This window comes from Saimiri boliviensis, chromosome 2 (genome assembly GCF_048565385.1).
Source record: "Saimiri boliviensis isolate mSaiBol1 chromosome 2, mSaiBol1.pri, whole genome shotgun sequence".
Taxonomy (NCBI): Eukaryota; Metazoa; Chordata; class Mammalia; order Primates; family Cebidae; genus Saimiri; species Saimiri boliviensis.
In genome coordinates, this window is record NC_133450.1 from 237,432,103 (window position 1) to 237,451,271 (window position 19,169).

At 41.8% G+C, this 19,169-nt stretch overlaps 1 long non-coding RNA gene across 1 annotated transcript; it reads right to left on the bottom strand.

Moving 5' to 3' along the window:
* Positions 1-398: 398 nt before the first annotated feature.
* On the bottom strand, positions 399-14,479 carry LOC141583797 (uncharacterized). The gene is made up of 2 exons (XR_012516693.1): positions 14,354-14,479; positions 399-4,421 (listed from the first exon to the last, which is right to left on the bottom strand). It is a non-coding gene; the product is annotated as an uncharacterized LOC141583797 (long non-coding RNA).
* Between the last annotated feature and the right edge of the window lie 4,690 nt (positions 14,480-19,169).

Here is a 19,169-nt window from a genome sequence, read left to right on the forward strand (position 1 = left end):
TAAAATTAGCCAAGCATGGTGGTGTGTACCTGTAGTCCCAGCTACTAGGAAGCTTAAGTCCAGGAGGTCAAGGCTGCAGTGAACTGTGATCGTTTCACCACACTCCAGCATGGGTGACAGAATAAGACCATCTCAAAAACAAAACAAAAAACAACAAAAAGGAGGGTGATCCTGAGCAGTTAATTGTCTGTACAAAGTCACACCAGTGTTTACAAAAATGGAAGAGATGGAAATGGCTTGTTAGCTTTAATACAACTGTAAATGATCAAACAATCACCAAATTACTGCTGATGAAAAATGAAACTATGAACTAACAAATCTTAAATAATTACAAATGAAAAACACATCTAATTCTGCAAGGATGGGGATAAGGGTTAAGGATGACTTTAAAAGCACAGTTTTGATGTAATGTTTTTATTGAAAAGATGTATAACTTTAACAAAATATGTAACACCATTACCCTGTCAAGATAACCATTTCCATTTTATTGACCTTCCAATCCTTGTACATATTAAACAAATCACTATTACATACCATAATGAGCAACAGCTCAATTAACCATTCCCACACCATGCAATTCCACCCCAACTGCCCCAAATTTTAAATCCAGAAGACAAACCTAGAAATGTGGCAAGACAAGTATTTACAAATACAGTGAGGAAAAACAGCAGTATTTCAACAGTTTCGTTAAATTATTTCCTTCAGACATAATGTAGAGGACACAGAGGAAGAACATCTGACAGTCTCTGTATCACAGAAAGAGAAATCTGAGCAAAAACAAAACCATGCTTTCTAAACTTTCCAGTGACCCCAAAAGGGAGACACACTAGCAATTAAGCATACGTCAGAAGTCTCAAATTCTCATCAGCTGACTTTCAGTTATCAATGTTGGCACCATGCTGCAGTTTATAAATAACTAATGCAAACATTGCTGTCTTTGGTATTCTTCCAATGTTTTCATTTGAGAAAACCTGCAGAAAGAATTCTGCTTACACCAAAGCAAGGTAGCAAGGAAACAGGTTACCGCTGAATAATAAGGCCCTAAGAAAGGCAGCAGGTCGTATAGTTAGCTCCTTGTGGGCAAAATCCCTGCCCTAAAACTATGCAACCTACTACCTCTTCCTAGGAACCCATTTTTACTTCTTGCTGGTCTTCTACTTGGCAGATGTACTTCAAATTAACCTGTTAAATTAGGTCACGTTCTTTAGAGTTTTGTTTCCAATTCAAACCAATCAGAATTCTTTCACTAATGCTTTTGAAAAGTTATCTGGCCATATGACCTTGGTAAAAAGCCACAAATACATTTGCTTAAAATCCAACCTCAAGTCACAAAGGAACAAGAAAGTAACTTAATTACATCTCATACTCAGCCCACCATGTATTACTGGAGTCAATGACTTAACATTTAATTACCAATTTATTTTTTATTTTATTTTGAGATGGAGTCTCGCTCTATTCTCACCCAGGCTAGAATAGACAGAGGCGATCTTGGCTCACTGCAACCTTCAACTCCCGGGTTCAAGTGATTCTCCTGACTCAGCCTCCTGAGTAGCTGGGATTACAAGCATGCACTACCATGCCCGGCTAATTTTTATTTTATTTTATTTTGAGATGGAGTTTCGCTCTTGTTGCCCAAGCTGGAGTGTAATGATGCAATCTTGGCTCACTGCATGCCTCCCGGGTTCAAGCAATGGCCCTGCCTCAGCCTCCCAAAGTACTGGGATTACAGTCCTGAGCCACTGCACCTGGCCTGATTTTTGCATTTTTAGCAGACTGTTTCACCATGTTGGTCAGGCTGGTCTGGAACCCCTGACCTCAGGTGCTCTGCCTGTCTTCGCCTCCCAAAGTGCTGGAATCAGAGGCATGAGCCACTGTGCCTGGCCCAATTACCAATGTTTAAATATCAAGTTTCATAAAATCTCATCTCTCTTGGTAACTGGAAAAGTAGGTGACACTGTATATAAACCCTGCTTGCCACCTATCAACCAGAGCAAATTAATTTACTGTATTTCCCAGTTACAGTAAGCCCCTCCTAGACCTCTGAAAGTATTTCACTTTTTTTTTTTGAGACAGAGTTTCGCTCTTGTTACCCAGGCTGGAGTGCAATGGCGCCATCTGGGCTCACCGCAACCTCCGCCTCCTGGATTCAGGCAATTCTCCTGCCCCAGCCTCCTGAGTAGCTGGGATTACAGGCACGCGCCACCATGCCCAGCTAATTTTTTGTATTTTTAGTAGAGACGGGGCTTCACTATGTTGACCAGGACGGTCTCGATCTCTTGACCTCGTGATCCACCCGCCTCGGCCTCCCAAAGTGCTGGGATTACAGGCGTGAGCCACCACGCCCGGCAGAAAAGTATTTCACTTTTTGACCCCTGAATTAAACGGAAGCAAATTCTGATCACGAATTTTGTCATCATTAAAAACAAGCTTTTACAGATAGTCACACTCTCCATAAAGACATTTTTAAAGTTTTATTTCAATTCACTTACTCTGCTTGGCTAGTAAGAATGTCCTTACGTAATTAATGAAATACATAAATTAATTTTTCTCCAGGCCTTAATTATTAGTAAGGTAAGGATACATTTCCAATTGAAGCTGGCAATGTTAATGCTGGAAGAACATGTGTTAGAAAACCATAAAATTTCATGACTGTACTTGCTACTTTCAGCAAGAGTTATACATATTTTCAATTCAACAAAGATTAAGCCAAAGAGAATTCTTAGAACATTCCCACTTTTCTTTGGCACATCAAAAGGCAACAGATAAAACAAAAAGTAGTTTTATCCGTTTTTGTTTTATCTGCATATAAAACAATAAAACAAAAAGCATAAATTTGGTCAAGAATAAGTCACCTGGGTTGGGCCCATCCAAGGAAGAGTTTCATGTTTCTACTCTCATGAAAAGTACCAATGGTACTGCACAGTAGTTATCTTAGATATTAAGGATAAATGGACATTTCTCCTTAAAATTCCATTTTTTGGAAATGATTGGAGAGAGAAGTAACCTCTCCCTCACCTCCGCACCGCCTCTTTTCCAACTCTTCTTCCAACACAAAACAGTTTAATCAGCAAGCACTTAAAACAAAGAGCTTTTAGCCTTGCTCGTTAATCACAAGGCCCAAGTTAGCATATGGTTTGCCTATAAGGAAGAAAGGTAAAACATGGGCCTCCACGGGTGTTAAAATTCAAGAAACCTTTTCCAGTGTTTTTTTTCTACTTTCTTAAAGCAACAACCTACAGATTTCCCCATCTGACATTTTCAGGTGATCCCACTGTGTAAATAAGATACTACACTTCAGGGTTTGAGGGCAAAACTGAGATCTTAGCAACTTACCAGTGAGCAAAGGCAGAACCCAGAGCCCATCTCTCCTTTTCCAAGTTAGTGAGTAAAGTTTGTCTAAATCAACATACCAATCAAACAGCGCTTACAACATTCTCCAAGACCTGCCAAAACCCAAACTGGAAATCAATCATGATTAATTTGACTCAGTTTTGGCTCACACAGGGCCCTTCCAATCTGTATTTACCTTTACCACCCACGACCTCACCTTGGACATGTGTACCAGGATGTCAGGCAATAAACCTATTCACAATTCCAAAAGGGCCTGGTCTTCTACTAAGATTTCCTCAAGGCTACTTACTCTACTAATTGAGATTTTTGCTTAACTTCAAATTTCTGAAATATACCGTACGTGAAAAATTTTAATGTTAATCTGTGTTAACTGTACTATACTTGAACAGAAAAAATTAACTGATATACAAAATGTCAAAATTAACTCTTCTGAGTTTTAACATCATCTTAATAAAAACAAAATAATGCAGCAAGTCTACTCCTCAGGGAAGGCAATAGATTGTATAGTTATCTCCTGAACAGGGTAAAATCACTACCCCACAACTATACAATCTACTACCTCACTCTGATAGAGCAATCTTTTCTTCTGGAATGGAAACTACAACCTCTTTCAAAAGAAAATTTCAACATAAAATTATCAGCATCAATCAAAATTTAAAAAACAAACAAACAAAAAACACTTATTCCAACACAAAGAAATAAGACAAGCAGTAAAAGGTATCCCCACCCCCATCCGGTGTCCGTGCTACAGATATTATCTCTAAAGTAATAAACTTGCACACATAAACAAATGCTGCACACTACATCTTTTAAAGACAAGTTAATCTTAAATATTACACAATTAGTTAACTGACTTCCTATGAGACCACCTAGATGCAGACTTTTCTATCACGTTAGGAAAGACAGTAGATTGTATAGTTATCTCCCAGTGGTGGGTGTGACCCTAAAACTATACAACCTACTACCTCATCCCACAGTGAAGAGAACACCCAGGGTGAATGATGAAAAGGAATCACAGTTGAGCACCACAGCAAGGCTCCATTTCTTTCCTCCTCAGTAATCCTGGTCTCCTGTGTGAGTAACAAGAAAAAAAAGTATTAGGCCATTTTCATTCATTTATGTTGAAAATGAAGCTTAACTGAACATTTTGGCTATATGCATCGTCTATGCTGTGCTTTCTTTTCATTTCTTGTATTTCATTAATAGTATTTTAAATGCTTGGTTATCTGAGTCCTCCTAAAACCATGTATTTACAAGATTCAGAAATCGCCTTCTTACCACCACTGTTTACTGTTATCAGCTGTTGGTTTTTCTACAGTTCCTACAAATGAAAATTCATGAAATAACTTATCCTTCCTTGACAAACAACAACAAATCATTAAAGGAAAACACAATGGCCTCTAAATTCAATGACTTCAAAACCCAAAAGTCCTGTACATCATGCATAATCTAAGTGCATTAATATACAAAGAGATAATATAAATAAATAAATATACACTCTCTCTCTCTCTCTACACACACACACACACACACATAAAGAGAAACTAATTTTTAAAGGCACCTACTCATTTATCCCATGCCAGCAAACACTTAAGTGGTCTTACTAGGATTAAATCAAAGACAATCACCTGCATCTGATTCGGGGTCAAGATCCTTTCCTTCAGAGGAAAGGTAGTAGGGGATTGAAGGCACAGTCCAAAATATTTAATAACCCCAAGTAATCTAAACCATAGTACTCTTTAATTTACAGACTTCAAAATTTAGGAGGTAGCTACTGTAAAGATTATTTTTTATTATACTTTAAGTTCTGGGGTACACGTGCAGAACATGGTTTGTTACACAGTCATACATGTGCCATGGTCTGCTGCATCCATCAACCCATCATCTACATTCGTTATTTCTCCTAATGCTATCCCCCTCCCCTAGTCTCCTACTCCCTGACAGGCCCGGGTGTGTGAAGTTCTGTTCCCCTCCCTGTGTCCATGTGTTCTCATGGTTCCACTCCCACTTGTAAGTGAGAACATGCAGTGTTTGTTTTCTGTTCTTGTGTTAGTTTGCTGAGAATGAAGGTTTCGGCTTCATCCATGTCCCTGCAAAAAAAAAAAAAAAAAAAAAAAGAGAGAGGAAAAAAAACACTCATCCTTTTTTATGGCTACATAGTATTCCATGGTGTGACTTAGTGACCTAAAGCACTAATTTTTAAAGTTACAGAATGTAATGAAAAACATATAGCTTAACGTAATAGAATTTAAAGTTTAGAAATAAACCCAGACATGGGTCAACCGATTTTCAACTATGCCAAGGCAATTCATTCAACTGGGAATCATTTTTTCAGCAGATGCTGAGACAGCTGTATATCCACATGCATTTGCATTCTGCTTTCTAAATTGGTGTGCAAAACATACCACATAAAAAATAAAACAATCTAATGGTAAGCAAAATATTTTAATAGATATTTCACCAAAGATATGACTCCTAAGCACAAATGGCCAACGGGCACATGAAAAGATACTGTATTATTCATCAGGATAGCTATGAAGATTAATAAAAGCGTTGGCAAGGATATGGAGAAAATAAGAACCCTTAGCTTGCTGGTGGGAACATGAAATGGTGCAGCTGCTCTGGAGAACAGTTTAGAAAAGTCAAACAGTCACTGTAAGTGGAATCAGAAATACGTATTTAGTTTTTTGTCTCCATTTGGAAATCCTGGCTGGCATACAGCTCCTAAAACCCCCCAAATCTCCCAAGTGATGAATGTCTGTTTAATGCTACTGAGAGATGACTGGTGGCTCCTACGGTTTCAGGAGGGGGGCTTGTCACCAGAAAGACCAAAGGGTGATTAGAGGGGTGGAACTTTCAGCCTCACCCCCTCAACCTGCAGGTAAGGCAGAGAGAACAGAGAGTAAGCCATCATCAAAGGCCAATAATGTAATCAATCATGCCTAAGTATGAAACCTCCATTAAAACCCCTTAAGTGTTAGGGTTCAGAGAGCTCTGAGTTGAAAAACACATCTTCATGCCAGGAGGGTGGTGTAACTCTCCACAGACACAGAAGCTCCTGTGCTAGGAACCCCAACAGACTTCATCTTAAGGACCTCTTCATCTGACTATTCATTTATATCCTTTATAATAACCCAGTGGTAATGAGCGTCTTCCCGTGTTCTGTGAACCACCCTAGCAAATTACAGACCCAGAGGAAGAAGTTGTGAAACCCCCTAATTTATAACTGGTTGGTTAAAAATTCAGGTGGCAACCTAGGAATTGAAACTGGCATCTGAAGTGAAGGCAGCCTTGCATGCTTGAGCCCTCAACCTGTGAGGTTTGTATTAACTCCAGGTAGTTTCAGAATTAAATTGATTTGTAGGACAGTTGGTATTGAGTTGAAGAACTGATTGCTGGTATCAGACAAAACTGGCTGTGATGAGTAAACACAGTTCACTGTATGACCCAGCAATTCAATTTCTAGGTATATAACCTAGAGAACTGAACATGGTTGGGTGTGGTGGTGCAGGCGTATAGTCCCAGATATTCAGGAGGCTGAGGCAGGAGAATCACTCGAGCCTAGGAGTTAAAGGTTGCAGTGAGCCATGACCACACCACTGCACTCCAGTCAGAGCAAGAGAGCAAGACTGCCTCGAAAAAAGAAAAAGGGGGGGGGGGGAGGGGCAACAGAATTGAAAAAAATGTGTAATTGAATGTTCACAACATTACTCATTTGGAGTCAATAAAAACTAGGGTTCAAATCCTGACCCTACTAACTCACTGCCATTGAAAACTTGCACAAGCAATTTAGCTAAGTCCCTCAGTTTTCCTATCTGCAGCATCAGTATGTCTGTAAGAAAAAGGGAAAGATTTGTTAACACCATATATCCAAAATATGTAAGGCCCCACCACTTCATCATCTCTAGATGAAAACTGGTGCTAAAAAACTTAACAACTTGCCCCAAATTAGGGGAGATAGCACTGCATCACCGAACGATACACATCTGAGCCCATTTCAATTCTACATGGCCAGACGATGCCAAGTATCAACTTGCAGACACACTTGTCCCTAAAGTCAGGCCCTTTATAAGCCAAAATCTTTCCCATGAATCAGCAATGTCCTTACTCATATATATATATATTTTGAGATGGAGTCTCACGCTGTCACCCAGGCTGGAGTGCAAAGGCGGAATCTCAGCTCCTGCAACCTCCACCTCCTGGGTTCAAGCGATTCTCCTGCCTCATCCTCTCAAGTAGCTGAGATTAAAGGTGTGCCATCACACCCAGCTAATTTTTGTATTTTGAGTAGAGATGGGTGTTCACCATGTTGGCCAGGCTGGTCTTGAACTCCTGATCTCTGGTGATCTGCCCTTCTTGGCCTCCCAAAGCGTTGGGATTACAGGCGTGAGCCACTGCGCCTGGCCTACTCCTTACTTTTAAAAAACTAACAGCCAAAATAAATAAATAACAGCCAAAAGAAAAACCATCTGGTACCTCTACTCCAACCCTCCACCCCCTACCAATTTTCTCAGTTAAAACATGTTTGAATCCTCAATCAAACATTCAAAAATGTATTATTATCCAACCTCGGTGAGTGTCAAACGCTTACTCTGTATTATTGTCAATCCAGCTAAGTAAATAAATACCATATTACTAGAAAGCATTCTGGTAATTTACATACCAAGTGCTATTAACATGACCCTCAATTTTTTGAAAATTATATATATATATGAATAATCCAATAAATAACATTGTTCACAAACCCCAATACTCTCACTATCATATTTCTGTTATTTTCTTTTACACATAAACTGATTTTAATGATCTAATGGTTTCCAGCCTGCAGTTTACACACTGATTAGAGCAAATGGTGGAAACTAAAACCAAACAGCTGACGTAAAGCAATGTTCAGTCAGGCAAGCTCTCATAAACACTGAACATAATCCATATACTAGAATTTATGGATTACAAGAACCCATGGAAATACTCATTTGTAAATTAGGCAAAAACCCTAACTCACTAATCACAACTATATAATGCTTGCGTACTGGGTAAGAGTGGGTGGATAGCCAGTATACATTTAGTTCCTGAAATTTTTCTGTCTACAGTTAATGCTGGCTCCCCATTTACTATGTCCTTGGCCAAAGCATGTAATTTCTGGGACCTTTGTTTGCATTCGTAGGCAGGGTACTCTTAGCTAAAATTATCAGAATTCAATCTTCCTGGTAATTCTTTCTTAAAAAGCAACAAACACTTTAATATTCACGTTCTGTCCTTATTCACATACTACCTCAATCTGTAGTATGTAGCTGGAACTACCCTCCCACTAAAAGTTATGGTGGCCAGGCGCAGTGGCTCACACACTTTGGGAGGCCGAGGCAGGTGGATCATCTGAGGTCAGGAGTTCGAGACCAGCCTGGCCAACATGGTGAAACCCCGTCTCTGCTAAAAATACAAAAATTAGCCAGGTGTGGTGGGGGCACCTGTAAACCCGGCTACTCGGGAGGCTGAGGCAGGAGAATGGCTTGAACCCAGGAGGCAGAGGTTGCAGTGAACCAAGACTTCGCCATCACAATCCAACCCGGTCGACAAGAGTGAAACTCCTAAAAACAAACAAACAAACAAAAAAAACCTATGGCAACTAAAAGTCAGTAACTTAGACGAACTGTATCTTAAACTCATTTCATTCAGTTCAGCGTACCAGTACAGGAAAACCGTTAAAGGCAATGGTTTCAGGGTCAAACAGCTACTTAGCGGCTGTGTTCTCTGATATCCGTTTGGGGGAACTGTAACATTCCCATCTCATGGGGTTGCTCTGAGGATTGGGATACACCAACACAAACGGAATGTTTGAGAAGTTAACTCAACAAAGGGCAACCTTACTTAAATTTGACAAACTATCCTAACATTAATTTTACCTTTCCAGATATACTTGTAATGGTTAAAAATACTATCACTTTAAAGCATGCTACAAGCAGGCAAACCTACTATTAATTATAATCTTGTCTATATCTGCACCAATAAAATTTCATAACTAGGTTATTAACATTCACATTCCTCATTTCATTTGTGTAGTTTTAAACTGACATAAAATTGTATTTTTATGGTCTACATAAAATAGGATTATATTATGGCTAAATCAAGTTAATTAACATATGTACAACTCCAACAGACTTATTTCCTTATAGTGAAAACACTTAGGAACACACTCCTAACTTTACAATTTAAAATACTTTTCAAAATAGCTTCTAAATTGTTAAAATACACTAAATTTAGTCCAAATGCAAGCATTCTCTACTTTTTAAGCTCTTAATATCTAGTAAGAGGGTTTTGTTTTGTTTTTTTTGAGACAGAGTGGCTCTGTCACCCAGGCTGGAGTGCAGTGGCATGATGTTAGCTCACTGCAACCTCCACCTCCTGAGTAGCTGGGATTACAGGTATGCGCCATCACACCTGGCTGATTTTTGTATTTTTAGTAGAGACAGGTTTCACCATGTTAGGCTGGTCTCGAACTCCTGACCTCGTGATCTGCCCGCCTCAGCCTCCCAAAGTGCTGGGATAACAGGCATGAGCCACTGCGCCTGGCCAGAGTTTAAATTTTCTTTATGAGCTACTTTATTTTGGAGCTAAAACACTTCCCTGCACTTTTACAGTAATTTAAGTTCTCCTATAATAAAGTAGCTCATAAAGTTCACAAGTAAAATAAACTATTTCCTCCACTGTTTCAAAATTACAACACTGGCTACTTTAACAGATTTCTTTCAATCTCAAATAGTTGAATTATCAACAAATTACCTGACAATGACACAGGCTGAGTATTACAGTAACAAGCAAACTCCCCCATTGTATTTTGTTTCCTTCCACAGAGCATGTGCAACAGACAAGATAATGAATTTTTTACATGTATAAATAAGTTTCTCTAAAGATAGTTAACTTAATTCTAATTTAAGATCTTATTTCTTATTCTATCAATCATTGCACTAACCTGAGACTATGATTTAAGTTTGAAACGGCTAAGTAGTTTAGGTTTTCCAAAAGGACTATTCCTTATTTCCTTTCAATCTCAGACACATAGCAGACACTTAAGATACTCTCACTGATTAGTCAATATATCCAAATTCCGAAGATTTCTAAAAGGTAACTAATGCCATTTCAATTGCCAGTGTTCCCTTTGTAAATTTACCAATGCAATTTGTTAATTTTGGGCCAACTTTCCTGCTACCTCAAGCACATTCTATGCTATCCCCTGTATACCTAAGTAAATTCTGCTGCAAACACTACAATGCACCAACTATTTAGGATGAGAAGACTATCGAACTTGGCTGGCTTGTTCTGCTTACCGATCATTATACATATACCATTATTTCTCAACCCTTTAAATATCTTCTGCCTTCCTATCTTCCATTACACTGTTAGGTTCCTGGGTTGAAAAAAAAAAAACCACTATGTAGTCTACACATCCCCCAAGCGAAGGAAAAAGGTAGAGTCTAATTATTTCATACAGATTCCACAGTTTACTATAAATAACTGTATCCTTAGTAGACAATTCATAGTCTATACCGCACAAGAGTGAATTCACTAAGAAAAATGTTCCCTTCTAAGCATTTGACAATTATATAACCTGCCAATAAAAACTATGTATTTTTAACTTCCTGTTAATGAAACATTCACACAAAGTAGAAAAGTATCGTCAAGGTATTGCTTCCAGGATACCTCCTCCTCCCTGAGGAAAATCCTCAGATACTTAAGTCCCTTATAAAATATGGTGTCACATTTGCATGTAACCTACACACATCCTCCTATATACTTTAGATTACGTAAAATACCCAATACAATGTAAAAGTTATATAGTCATATTTTCCATCTGAGGTTGGCTGAATTCAAAGATGCAAAATCCTTGGACAGAAAGGCTAACTGTGCTTAACAGAGGAGCAAAATGCTCCCAACTTGTATTATCTTATCTTAGAACAAATCATCCAAAATGTCTTATTCTTAGAGAAGCAAAAGTAACTTAAATGTATAGCTGCTGGTTTCCTCAAAATACTTAAGTCTTGTATCTAGAAAGGGCCTTTAAAAAAAAAAAAAAATCACCTGATTCAGCCAGGTATGGTGGCTTACACCTGTAATCTTAGCACTTTGGGAGGCTGAGGAGGAAGGATCGCTTGAGCTCAGAAGCTGGAGACTAGCCTGAGCAACATAGTGAGACTTCGTCAATTATTTTTTTTGGGGGGGGGGGGGGGGAGGAATCAACTAATGCAATTTCCTCACAATTGAGATGAAGAGTTGTGGAGAGGCAGAATATTTTTGGCTGTTATCTGAAACTAAAACTATTCAACTAGAGAAAAAAAACATTTTTTTAAAAGCAGCTAGACAACTCACTAGAACTGCACTGTTCATTTGGTAGCTGTTAGTCACATGTTACTACTGAGCACCTGAAGTGTGTCTAGCCCCAAAGTGTTATGTGCCATAAGTATAAAATAGTCTGGATTTCAAAGACTTGGCACCAAAAATAGAGTAATGGCTCTCATATTCTGTTTACTTAATGAAGTCCATTCTTAAGTGATTATACAATGCGTAGAACATCCACACAGGCAAAAAGCATATAATGGTCAGTCCGGAGGCCACATTAGGCAACGCTGACAACTCATTACTGGGGATTCGGATTCTTCTAGTCTCATCTAGACATGAAAAAATCACTGGTAATTAATATTCTGGGACAGAAAAGATCTCTTATGGCCTAAAGAAAACCTTCTCAGGCTATTAAAAATATTATGATTAAAACGCATACTGGTCATAAACGGCAAATTTATTTCCCAACTTGTGAAAACTAAAATGAGGGGCTCATGCTCCACCAAATATAAACAGCTGATTTAATACTCCTTAGAAAAGTATTAAATTATAATACTTTATACAATGCTATAAACGAGAAAGACACCCTACAGAGGAAGCTTTTCACTTTTGACACTCAGCTTCACAAGATTATTTTGTAGGAATACACAAACGTCGAGCTGAATCAACACGCTATTTTGTATTCAACTGAATATTTCCTACTTTTCAAAAAAATTCGGGTCACCACCCGCTAAAGTGATTTTAAGACCCAATGACTCAGGACCTACAGTTTGAAACACTGGTTTGGCGCTCTTAACACTCAGTAATTCCCAGAGGAGTAATTATTACACTATCTCAGCTATTAGAATAAAAGGTTCACAATGTCTAGTGTACTGCTCTCTAAACCAAGAACGTCTAGTTAATAACAGGAATAAAATGTCTTTAAGGTATAAACATTTGAGACTAACTTGTTTAATACTGATCTCTTCACTCTGTAAACTGAACACAGTGATTTACTTTTTTTTTTTTTTTTAAAGAAATGGGTGTTTTGTTTCCCTCCACTTTTCACACTTGCAAGATTCTTTAGAGTCTCAAGTTCAACAGAGCTTCAATCAAAGTGAGGGAAACCCACAGCCTGTCTACACATAAAAATACTCTCTAGCTGTCACTGCAATGTAAGTATGCAAAAAAGTTACCTTTTCCCCCTCACACTGTCATTGTACCTAAGTGATATTTTAAAATATTACTTAGTATCACTGAATTTACAAGACGTCAAGAAATTTATCTATTCTCTGAAAGTTGGAAGTTTAAAAATAATACTTTTAACAAACACGTATAATAAATCAAACATTCTCACAAAACCCAAAGTAACTTCCAAGTTTTTACTTCCCTAACTACACAAACTTCCTGAATACACAGTAAATAAAACCAGAATCTGCCAAACACCAAAAGAATTCTGGATATAAACAATTATTTTCTAAACTACATAAAAACTTGGAATTTGACATTCACACTTCAGGCCAACAGAAATAAATGCAAAAGAATGCCACATGATGTTTTAACTTTAGGAACTGGATGCCAAGAAAGCAGTTATTTATCAGTGAAGTCCAACAGCAAAACCCAAGTCTCCAGATTTACCCCGAGATTTTAACATTCACCGTCATCCCTGCCTTCTTCCTGGCTGCGCACCTTCTGCTAAGTCTATTTTTCTTTAAACTGAAAAGTTGAGAAATACACACCATCACCTGTGACACAGAACCCACCGTAAAAGTTTAAAAACCGCAGGGCATGACGGGCCAAGGACACACAGGTTACCCCGTGACTCTCCCCGGAGCCCGCCGAGGAAGTTTCTTCGCGAGCCTTCCGAGAGGCGCTCGGTTCCGAGCCGGCAGCGCCCAGTCAAAAGGCCGGTGCAGCTTCCGGTGACACCAAGTCGCACCGCTCCAAGCCCCATCCCCCGGGACACGATTTCCTCCCGCTCCCGCGTTCCCCTCCCCCTCGCCAAGGACGGCCGCCGCAGCGGACCTCCAGCCGCAGCAGCTGCTTCAGGAAGGGAGGCTGCACTTGGCCGCGGCGAGCAGGGGCAAGGAGCCAGCCACGGCTCTCCCGCCCTCCCCGCCCGCGCCTTCCCGCCCCGTCCCCCGCCCCTCGCACTTCCTACCTTCCCTCCTTCATCCCAACCCCCAAGGCCAAGGTCTCCCCGGCCCACAAACATGATAGCGGAAGTGACGTCAGAAGCACCTGGCAGCCCCTACAACCAGTCACGCCACACCAGGAGGCGGCGCCGACCAACTGGCGCCGGCCGGAGGGCGGGCCTTCCGCCCGCCCCAAGTTTGATTGAAGCGGGGGGAAGGGCGGGGTAAGGAATGTGAAGAATGACCCCCCTCCCCCGCCCCGTCGGTGAGGAGCTAGGCGGGAAGCGGAGGGGGTTGGGGCCGGCCCCGCGGCGGCCACGCGGCACCCCTCCCCCGTGCCCAAGCGCCCGCCATCTCCGCCCGCAGCCCACCGGCCGCCCCGGGCACCCCGCCCGCTGGAGAGAGCAGGCCGCCCACGAATCCCAGCCCGCGCTAGCCGGACGGGCGCGGGCCGGCCCACGGCTCTCCCCTCCTGCCTACCCGCCGCCGTGGGTCTCGGGGAGATAAAATGGCGACGGGCCCGGGCCCGCGCTCGTCGCCGCGTCCGCCGTACCCACCTCGAGCTCGTTGAGAGTGCCGTCGCCGCCGCGGGAATGACCCGGCCCTCGCGCCCGCCGCCGCCGGGAGAGCAGCGCGCCAGGACCCGGATGGAGGCGCGGGCGGGCGCCGCCGCGGCGGCCTGAGGGAAAGCAGCGCGGGCGCCGGGAGGCCGAGGCAGGGGCGGGCGCTGCGGACAGCGCGCAAGCCCATTGGCCAGGCCGTCTGATTGAAGTGCGCGTCGCTCTTTCGCCTCGGCCTAGGAGAGCTCGTCAGTCCCCCACTGGAGGGCGGCGGCTGGTCCCGCCTCGCGCCGGGCGGCCGCCGCGGGAGAGGCGGGGCCGGTCCGCCCACCGATATTATCTCCTTCTTTTCTATTGGAGGGCTGGGTGAGTGGCGGGGGTGGTGTCCCCCCAGGTCCCGCCCTTTGCGCGTGATGGGCTGGCCTCGTCATGTGGCCTCTGGGCGCGCTGCTCGCAGGGCGGGGCGGCTGCTTCGCTCACTCGGCTGGTGTGGGGAGTTTGCACGTGCGCAACCCGGAAGGTCCGAACTCTGTCCGGGGTGCAGCCTCCGGCTCCTACCTTCCGCCAGACCCTGAGCCCTCCAGGAGGTCTCAGCCAGGACGACTGTCTCTGCCTCACATTGCTCGTCTGTCCAATGGAGGAGTTGTGTCCACCCAGCCTCTCAATGTTACGCCTTTACGTTTTGTGGTTTGGGTTTTTTTGTGTATGTTACTTGTGTGGTTTTGGTTTTTTCCCGGACAAGAGTCTAACTTTTTAGCTAGGGCTGGAGTGCAGTGGCGCGGGTCACGGCTCACTGTAGCTTCAACAGCCCGGATCTAGAGATCCTCCCGCCTCAGCCTGCTTGAGTTTTCTTTTGTTATCTATTTCCATCCCATGTTTTGAAGATTTTTGCGTTCAAACGTTTTTCAAAGCAGTCCTTGATTTTCTTGTTTTAAAATTAATCCAAAGCAGAGTTCCTCCATCCCCATTACGATACGACTTTCACATGCAAGGACTCTGAAATCACTACTTCAGGTGCCCTTTGAGATTTCTGCCAGTTCTAAGATTTTACAGCTGGGAACCCCAAGACCTAGGCTCTAGCTCTGCTTTTACTAATTCATTGCAACTTTGGGTGCAGCACTTTAAAAAAGAATGGGTCCTTATCTGTAATAGAACTGTGGGAAATAGTACTTTACATGCCATACGCTTACAGTTATGATCTCAGGTGGTGCTCCCTGGTATCAACTCCGCTTTTAGCCCTCATATTAATGCCTGAAGTAAGTGCCCAAGGAGTCGTTGTTGTTGTTGTTGTTTTAATGGGGACTTTATTTTGTGAGCTAAAGTGAACAAGAAACTAGAGGAAGGAAAACTTGAGCTTGAGCTATGGGTAGGATTTAGGGAGGATTTCTTGAGGTTGAAAGATGTATTGAGAAAGGAGAGAGTACGCCCCAGAGCTAGATAGACCGTAGTTCAGGGAAAGAGTGGGGTTATGCCTCTGGGGATGTGGAACTCTTCAAGGGCAGAAATTGTATTGTTCCTGTCCATGACAAGTACCTAAATGAAGGGTGGTATTAAATGAAATCTAATAATGATGAAGTAGGCTGGGGTGGGAAGAAAGTATTAGCCAAGGATTTACAATGTTGGATATCAGAGTTAAGAGGTACTGTGAGCGTCAATTAGAGCTTGGTAGTAGAGGCTGGTGGGCCAATGTGTTTTAGAAGAAATTTATTTGTTTTTTTATTTTTGATATAGAGTCTCGTTCTGTCACCTAGGCTGGAGTGCAGTGGCACAATCTTGACTCACTGCAACCTATGTCTCCCGGGTTCAATCGATTCTCCTGCCTCAGCCTCCTGAGTAGCTGGGACTACAGGCGAGTGCCACCATGCCCAGCTAATTTTTTTTTTTTTTTTTTTTTTTTGTATTTTTTGAGGAGACACAGGGTTTTACTCTGTTAGCCAGATGGTCTCAATCTCCTGACCTCATAATCTGCCCTCCTCAGCCTCACAAAGTGCTGGGATTACAGGTGTGAGCCAGTGTGCCCAGCCTTTAGAAGAAATTTTTAACAAGAAACCATATAGCATGATGAGCCTTTCTGACATTTTCTTCATCTGTTCATTGGAAACTTCTTGGTGAGTTTGCAGAAGTGCATATGACATACATTAATTACCCTTTACCTTCCTATCTATGCTTCATTTTTTACCCTTGAAGGCCAACTAAATCCTAAAGTGGAATCCACATGGAAAATATTACTAGATTTGACAATGTAAATGAAAACTGAATTTTAAAAAACTTTGAAGTTAAAAGACAAAAATTGGAAACATTGTAAAAGTCTAAAAAAAAATCTCTAAGAGACAAAACATTCATTTTATGATTAATTTATAATTGAACGTTCAGTGGCTAAAAGCAAGGATCTGGAACCAGACTGCTGAGTGTGAATCTCAGTTCTGCTTCTTCCTAGCTGTACCACTATACAATCGGCAATTGTATATCTCTTCTGTCCCTCAGTTTCTTCATCTGTAAGATAGAGATAACAATACTTACCTTATAGGCTGTTGAGAGGATTAATAAAAACATCTTAAGAACTAAGAACAGTGCTTGGTACATATAAGTACTACATAAGCGTTTGCTAATATGTTATCCTTAATAAAGCGGATTTTTTTTCAAATCAGTAGGATAAAGTGAACACTCCTCTTAAAATATAGACTGTTTAAAAGGGTGTGAACTGACAGTTAACAAAAAAAAAGGTAAATAAATGTGAAAAGATGCTCATCCTCACTAATAATCAAATAAAGACAAAAGTTTTTAAAAATAAAGAAACATTGGAGGCATAAGTATAAATTTCTGCAAGTCTAGGGGCCAATTTGGCAGCAAGAATCGGAATGCTTAAAAGTGTTCTTTAGTCCAGCATTTAGCCACTGCTAGGAATTTATGCCTAGAAAATAAAGGACAAACACACAAAGATCCTCCACAGGCTGTTCATCATCTTGTTTATAGTAGCCTCAAATCACAACCATCTACCAGTACACCAGAGGTGATTGCATAAATAAATTATGGTCCAAACATGCCACAAAAAGCTATGATCGTGGCCAGGTGCAGTGGCTCACGCCTGTAATCCCAGCACTTTGGGAGGCCGAGGCAGGTGGATGACTTGAGGTCAGGAGTTCATGACCAGCCTGGCCAACATGGTAAAATCCCATCTCTACTAAAAATACAAAAATTAGCCAGGCAAGATGGTGTGTGCCTGAAATCCCAGCTACTCGGGAGGCTGAGGTGAAAGGATCGCTTGAACCTGGGAAGCAGAGGTTGCAGTGAGCCAAGATCATGCCACAGCACACCACCCTGGGCAACAGAGTTAGACTCCATCTCAATTAAAGAAAAAAGAATTTCAGCTTAAAATGTTCTTCCTCCTTCAATAGAACCAAGATACTAATGGTTGACCTATCTACAGGTCAAATGAAAGCATTTGTAAACAACAAGGGAAATAAAATTCATCGAGCTGGAGCTTTGTCTTGCTTTCTCTTGTGCACCCAGCCACCATCACAGGGCCTAGCACCTGCCAGGCGTCTAAGAGATGCAGGCAGATAAAACGGAGGCAGGAGAACTGCGTGCACCTGAGAGGCGCAGGTTGCAGTGAGCTGAGATCGCGCCACGGCACTTTAGGGTGGGCAACAGAGCAAGACTCCATCTCAAGAAGAAAAATGTTTTAAAAAGGAAAGCTCTGATGGTAATGTAGATCTGTATTTATTGATATGGGAATACTATCAGGATCTACTGTTAAGTGAGAACTAAGGTTACAAAAAAGTTTGTTTTAAACAATAGTTGCCTCTGGAATTACTTCTGACCTTTATTGTCTTTTTGTATCTCTGGATTCCTGGCAGTATGTATTGCTTTCATAATTAGGAAAAAATATAAAAAATAAAAGCCATGCCGGTGACTGATAGTTGTTCCCCAATATCCAATGTCTCCTTTTTCTATTATAAACAGAAAGCTGGTTTTTTGGTGATTGTAGAATTAAATTACCCCCTGAATGTACTTGCCTAAGTTCTGGCTGGTAACCTGTGAGCAGAAGGATGGAAGTGGGTTCTGGATTCCCTCTCTCTCCCCCTTTCTGATTTCTAGCTACCTGGGTGTTATTGGGTTGTGGTGGAGACCTACTGTGCCCACCAGTTCCAAGTAGCAATGTAGAGCTAACCTGAGTTCCCTGGTGGCATCGCGGGGTACTCTCTACACAAGCTTGGACTTTAAGTGAGAAAGATATGACTTTCATCTCATATAAGCCCCTGAAATTTGGGTATACTTTGGCCGGAACCTGGCCCGATGTGGCAGACATGCATGTGGGCATTTTGTGGAGAGAACATGCAGCCTTTGGAATAGAACAAAAATTACTGAATGTCCAGCAACTTTGTTTCCTAGGAGCACCTTTGGACAGAGACTCTCTATTTCAGCTAGATCATACCTAGGAAAGTGATTTGGGACTGCTGAGTGATAAACAGAGCCTGGTTGTCATTGTTATTGTGTAGCAAGGTATAGGAAGAGCATGCATTTGACTGTTCATCTGGGATCAAACAGAACAAGCTGCCTGCAGTGCAAACCAGCCCATGGTATTCCTTGGGTTCAAGTCTGAGCATGCCCCCATGTCCAGCCCTGGCCTCCCTCTCCATTTACCACTCCTGTCACTGCTCAGGTCAGCTGGCATGTTTGACTCATCTTTGGCTGGCTGGTCCTTGTCACCCAGATGGCACTTGAATCTCCCCTGCTCAGAGAGGACTTTGCTGGCCACCCAGTCTAAATCTCCACCCTAAATCAGATTTCACCACTCTGTTTTTGTAACATT